The following is a 6,344-nucleotide window of genomic DNA, read 5'->3' as shown; positions in this document are numbered from 1 at the left end:
CAGTCCGCCTCTGGGGGAGGGCTCACTATCAGGAGGAAGACTTATGAGTCAGGACGCAGCATTAGGCTCTGCAAGTCCCGGCCAGTCTCCTTGCCCAGGAGGCCTCTTGGCCAACTCTCTCTAAGCTTGAAAAGATAACTGAGGGTCAATTTCTGGGAACCCTATTTTAATAAAATACGGACTTTCTTACCCATAGTTCTTAACATCCCTCCCCTTCTTTGCATTATAAGAATATTGTGCAGATGACAGGTAGTGCATGGCTATCTAGGCAAAGGGACTCTGAAAGTTCAGGGGGAGAACATCATTATTTTCTGCGTGCACTGGGGCCTAGGACGGCTCTAAAGACGATAGAGTCTGCTTCGCCTGCTCTCTGAGTGCCCTGGGCTGCTGTAGCTCAGTATCTGGTGCCTGCGAACGTCCGGGAGTGGTCTGACAGGAAGTCCTTCTGCTTCTGGAATGAATTGCCATTAATGCTGAAAAGTGACTTCCAATCCAATTAGCCATTCGTAATATTTCCTCCTCGCCCCGTTGCCATTGACTCACACTCAGACCTCGTCCTTGTATCACCCACGAACGCCCCCCTCCAACCTCGCTAATGAACGGCCCCCTCTCCGACCTGAACAGCCTCCCTTTAGGCTCACAAAGTGACATTCTCAGACCTCTTTGTGACTTCTGATCGCTCACCCTTCTACGTTTTTGAAATCCACTGGCCCATTTCCTTTTATGCCCAGCTTAGGTTGCATGATTCTTTAGTTTGGTAATAATGCCTACCAATGCCCTAAACTCCCCAGCTCTTTCTCCATCCTGTCTGCAAAACCTCCAAGTGAGTGCACCCAGTGTCTCTCTTTCTCTCTGACGCAGCACCCAAACAGCTGAGTGCTGGAGGGACAATCACATCACAGGGAGGGCATATCCGACTGTAAATCAATCAGCAAATCAATCAGCAGCGCTGTCCTGAAACTCCGCCTGTTTTTTGGGGTTTTGAATTTTGGTTTTTATACACTTCCTATCCTGAATTTCCTCCCACTTTGGACAGAAGACAGGTCATCGAGAGAGCAAATCTCTCCTGCTTTTGACCCAAACACACCAAGTACCTACATCTGCATCTACTCTTATCTTTTTCCCTTCTGCTAGGACAGCTTCCCATTCTCTTCTCCAAGGCCACTGCCTGCCTGTCCATTCTCACTCACCCTCTCCTCCATTCTTGGGACCCTTACCCTACTGGCTGCATTTTCTTTCTCTTGTATATTCAAGCTCTCATTGCATCCAGTTTTAAAATGTCTAAGTCTTTTCCTTTGGGAGAAAAGTCATTGTCAGCCCTAAACTCCCCTCTCTTCAGTCTGGCCTCAGAACCACTCTCACCGAGGTTTCCTGGGACCACCAGTCACTACGCCGAATGGGAGGTTTTCACCACTCATTCCGTCCCTCGGCATAATTCAATGCTGTCAAGTCCCTCTTGCTCTCTTTCTTTTCAAAATCAGATATTTTTCTTTTTACCTTTTATTGTAGAAATTTTTAAGTATTCTCAGCAGCAAGGAATACCTGTCAGAGAGTTTAACGATGTTCACATTTGCCAATTCTAGTTGATGAGTGCATAGAAAAACACACACCCCTGTTCTGCTTTGTTCATTTGTCTTTGCTGGAGTCTTTCAAAGCAAATCCTAGACGTAATACTCTTTCTCTGGTTTACATACTTTAGTATGGAATTCTAAATCACAAATTTGTTTAACATAACAAAATATCCATTTATAAAAATTAACAATAATCATGTTTAAATGAATTCAAGGCTGACTTAAACAATTAACAACAATTTCTTAACATCATCTTCTATCCAGATTGTATTTAAATTTCCCAAGTCGTCTGACAGATGTCCTTTGGCAGTTGAGCTTATGTAACTTGGGGTCCAAGCAAGATCCGCACGCTGTCTCTGATGGCCTGGTCCCCAAGTCTCTTTTCATTTATAACAGTCCCCCTCCCTTGTTCCACACCACATTGTTGGATAAACCAGGCCATCTGTCCTGTGACGTTCCTCACGCTGAACTGTGGGGCCCCCTCGCAGCACTTAGCGCTCTTCTCTACCCCGTATGTTTCTCCTGAACTAGCACGTAGGTGGAGGGATCGGGGAGCTTCAGGGTCCTCTCCGCTGAGTGCCCGTCTACCCGCTGGCCTGCGGGATGGGCAATTTCTTCACCTGCCTTACAGCTTTCAGGTCAGCTGCTCACCTTCCTCTTTTTAATGTGGAGGGCCATGTACGTAGTAACACTTTATAAATCTGAAAGTGCCGTACCAATTAGAGCTGTAAGTAAAATAGGATATTGGATGGTTTGCATCTAGTTGTTAAATGGCAGGGGGAGAGGAGAAAGGTGCCCAGGTGAAGGTTTACCTGGTTTATGCTCTGAGGGGACCGGAGGAAGGGGCACGCGGTTGCTAAAGATCTGATTAGGAAGAGGCACCGAGCTCAGTACTAGGCCTAGAGCTGGAGGAGGGAGGTCACCAGTGCTCCCGCTGAAGCTCAGGCAAATGCAGATGCCTGGTTGAATTGTGCGACTACTCCAGGCTGCTCAGCTCACAGTAGACAATGGAAATGACCCTGTGTAACAGAGCGCTCAGGCTCTGGTGACTGCACTCTCCAGAACAAGCCTCGGGACGGGCAGCGTGATTTCTGCCAAGTTGTGGTTTCCCAGCCTCTTAAAACCTGCTCTGGTGTTAGATGAACATAAAAGTCTCCTGTCCCTCCTGGGCTTTTACTGCCCCCACCTGGGAAAATCAATCTTTTTAAAGTACACTCTGGCCAGAAAGACTTTGTAAATCTTTACTTTCTGTAGATTGTTCTAATAAAAATAATAGGTGTGTTTTGTTATTTCCCCCCAAATACATACTGATATTGTAATACCAGATGGGCTTTAAAAAAAATTTTGTGCATGCACTCCTAGAACTCTCTAGGAGTTCTGCTCTAAGCGATTTAAGTCTTAGAAGAGTGGAGTCTCCCTATCAGCCTTTATTCCAATATGAGAGATAAATGTTTTATTTTTTTATATGGTCTATTTTCTATGTTTGGGTTTTACAAAGATTTAACCTTTATATAGTCATATATTTTTCTTTTATTTTTGTAGGCTTTTCATTCATTCAACAATTATTTACTGAGTTTTCCTTATGTGTCAGGCATTGTGCTAAATCATGAGGTTATACAAAAACCAAGATAGTAAGAGGTGGTCCCTGATCTGGAGTTACGCACGGCACTGAGGAGGACGCAGGAAAGGAAATCGCAGATCGCAGTACATTGTGGCAGGAAACGGGATAGAAGCAGGCACGGGGACGAGAGCGGCAGAGAAAGAACCAGTTGACTCGACTACCACTCTTAAACTACTTCACCCTCTGCTCTCTGATCTCCTCCGGAAGCAATAACGTCCGAGAGAGAAACCAGTAGGTTTTCATTTCTGAATTCTGTGGTTACCCCATCTAGTGCTACAAGGGATCCCATTTTGGAATTCAGCGTTCCTTATTTTCCAGTAGCTATGGTCCTGGAGGAATAGAGGTGACATTTCACTCATCCATACACACGAACATTTATTTGCCCATCAAAGATCTGCTGACATTGGTTGTAGCCAGAGGACAGTCATCTCCGTGAGGGTCCCGGGAAGAGGGGGAAAGACCGTGCGCACTAGACTGAGGATGATGTCAACCAGAGCCCGACTCGTCCGCTCACCTTGGGCTGTCTCTGACCCCGTCCCGCGGTCCTAACTGTGTCAACGGCAGAACAATGCCCGTCGATCAGGAAGACACATGCAGTTACCAAATCTGAACCCGTCATTAGGCATAACCCCAGCAAATGTAACAGTCACAGCAACTTAGGCTAAGGACGTGGGAGCGTGTGGAGGAGGACAAGAAGGGCAGTTAAAAGGGAAGGAAACAGCACTATTTCCTGACTCGGCTTACAGAACACGTGGGCAGCAGGTGAAGCCTCTGGGCGCCGTTCATTTCGGTGAGACAACACTCTCAAGCTCTTTGTTTCAATAAGAACTCTATCCAAATCATAATACCACACGCAAGTGTAAGAAAACAGAAGTGTTAGCAATTTCCTCTGGCTTAAACGTGAAAGGGTATGCATGTATACGGCTTCTGGAGAGCTGAAAAGAATTCCAATTTTATTCCCACAAGAAAACGTTTTCAAGTGAGCCCATGAGACTTGGACCTTTTATAGGATGGGGGGCACCTCCACCGGCTCTAACATCACTCCAACGCCCAGGCGTTTGGCAAACATCTTCACTGTGCACCGGGCCATTCGGCTTTCCCCTGAAGCTGCAGGGGAAAGGGCAGTATTTTCTCTGACTTACTTGCAGAGGTTTCTTTTACCAGCTCTTACAAAGGCCCGTGGACTTTCCTTTTTTTTTTTTCTTGTTATTTTTTAGTCATTTTAGGTTTTTTTTTTAGCTTTTATTGAATTTATTAGGATAACATTGGTTAATAAAACGACATAGGTGTCAGATGTACAATTCTATAACACATCATCTGTATATTGTATTGTGTTTACCACCCAAAGTCTCCTTCCATCACCATTTATCCACCCCTCCCCCTTAACCCTCGTCTACCTGCCCCCATCCTCCTTTCCCTCTGGTATCAACATACTGTTTTCTGTGTCTATGAGGGATTTTTTCCTTAATCCCTTCACCTTTTCTCACCCAGGTCCCCAACCCCACTCCCCCCTTACAGCTGTCAGCCTGTTCTCCATATCTATGAGTCTGTTATATTTTGTATGTTTGTTTATGTTGTTCAGTAGATTCCACATGTAAGTGAAATCGCATGGTATTGATCTTTCTCTCTCTGGATTATTTCACTTAGCATAATACTCTCCACAGGTTTTCAAGGCCAGAAACTAACTCCATTGGTTATCACAAAGAGAAAGAGACAGGCCTAAGGAGTCTAAACACACGACCTGGGAAAAGAAAAAGGCAGAAGACAGATGGAAAACGGGGTATGTACTCTCTTGTACCAACGATGCAGACACGTTTTCTGAACTCTCGGCAACAGTTTCTTTTTTAGTTTCTGCAATATTTTAAACTTAATGTAGTGAAAGAGCAGAAAATTGTGAATCAGAGGATCTGAAGTCTGGTCGTGATTCCAGAATAGACTAATGAAATGAACTCGGGCAAATAAGTTCTCCCCTTTGCGCTTCAGTGTGTCCACCTCTAAAAGGAAGAAATAGTTGTGACTCTGGGGATTGCTTTCCCATTTGTAAATCCTTTGGCTAATTAGGCGAGGGTATGAATACGTGAATAAATGGATAGATGTGTGACTCAATCAATAAAAAGTAAAATTTGCATTTTCTTGTGTGCTCGTAATTTTCCCCAACTGTATAAAGCTCTAATTAGGTATTTATATGTTTTAACGATGTTACACTGATTGTACTTAACTTATGTTTCCTCAAGTTTGATTTGTCTTTGTCTGTGGAAAGTCGGCTTACTTGAGTTTAAAATACAGGGTGAGACAAAAGTAGGTTTACAGTTGTGAGTACACAAAACACAGAGTTTATTGTATTATTCACTAAGTATTGTGTTATTTTCCATCTGAGCAATTGTAAACCTACTTTTGCCCTACGCTGTACTTAGGCGCCCTCTGGTGGAAGAATGAGCATATTGTGCTGTTCTTTGACAGACGAATCAACAAACCACTGTTGAACATCGTATGCATTTTTAATAAGTCGAACCTCTGTGCTACGTGACATGAAAATTTCAGTTCTCAAGATCTCATTATCTTACTCTGGCTAACATTCTCTCTGGGAACCAATCTTGAAATTTAATAATAACAACATGTGTAGAGGTGGAATATCATCTTTTGAAAACCTCTCTTGAATGTTGATTGTTGCTCTCGGAGCAGAGCGCACACCAGGCTAACTTAAAACACGAGCGGCCTTGCGCTGTGTTCGCCAAGTGCCTGAATTCCAGCCAGTTAGAAAGAGAACCCCGGGGGTCCGGGACTACTTGCTGCTTCACTGGGTATGTCCTCCCCCGCACCTGTCCCGGGGGACAAGGGACTGGACCTGGGCAGCAGGGAAGGTGAGACCAACTATTCTGAAGACACTGGTTTCACAGGATACCTGGGGCAGGGGAGCGGGAAGACACACAGTTGGATGTTCTCCGGGTGTCTGTCATCGGGTGATGTCAGAACTCACGGGTCTTACTCACTAGCGCCTGTTTCCAAGTAGCTGCGGCTGGTGGTGTAATACACGAAGCTATTTCTGTCCAGAGGTGGAATGTCCACTTGTTTGAACAGCAACCAAGAGTGTGTGACGAAACATTCAAGCTTTGTCTACGAACCAACTGAATACGATTAATGGGTCAGTTTTG

Source organism: Desmodus rotundus, chromosome 4 (assembly GCF_022682495.2).
Source record: "Desmodus rotundus isolate HL8 chromosome 4, HLdesRot8A.1, whole genome shotgun sequence".
Taxonomy (NCBI): domain Eukaryota; kingdom Metazoa; phylum Chordata; class Mammalia; order Chiroptera; family Phyllostomidae; genus Desmodus; species Desmodus rotundus.
Note: the sequence above shows the minus strand (reverse complement) of the source record.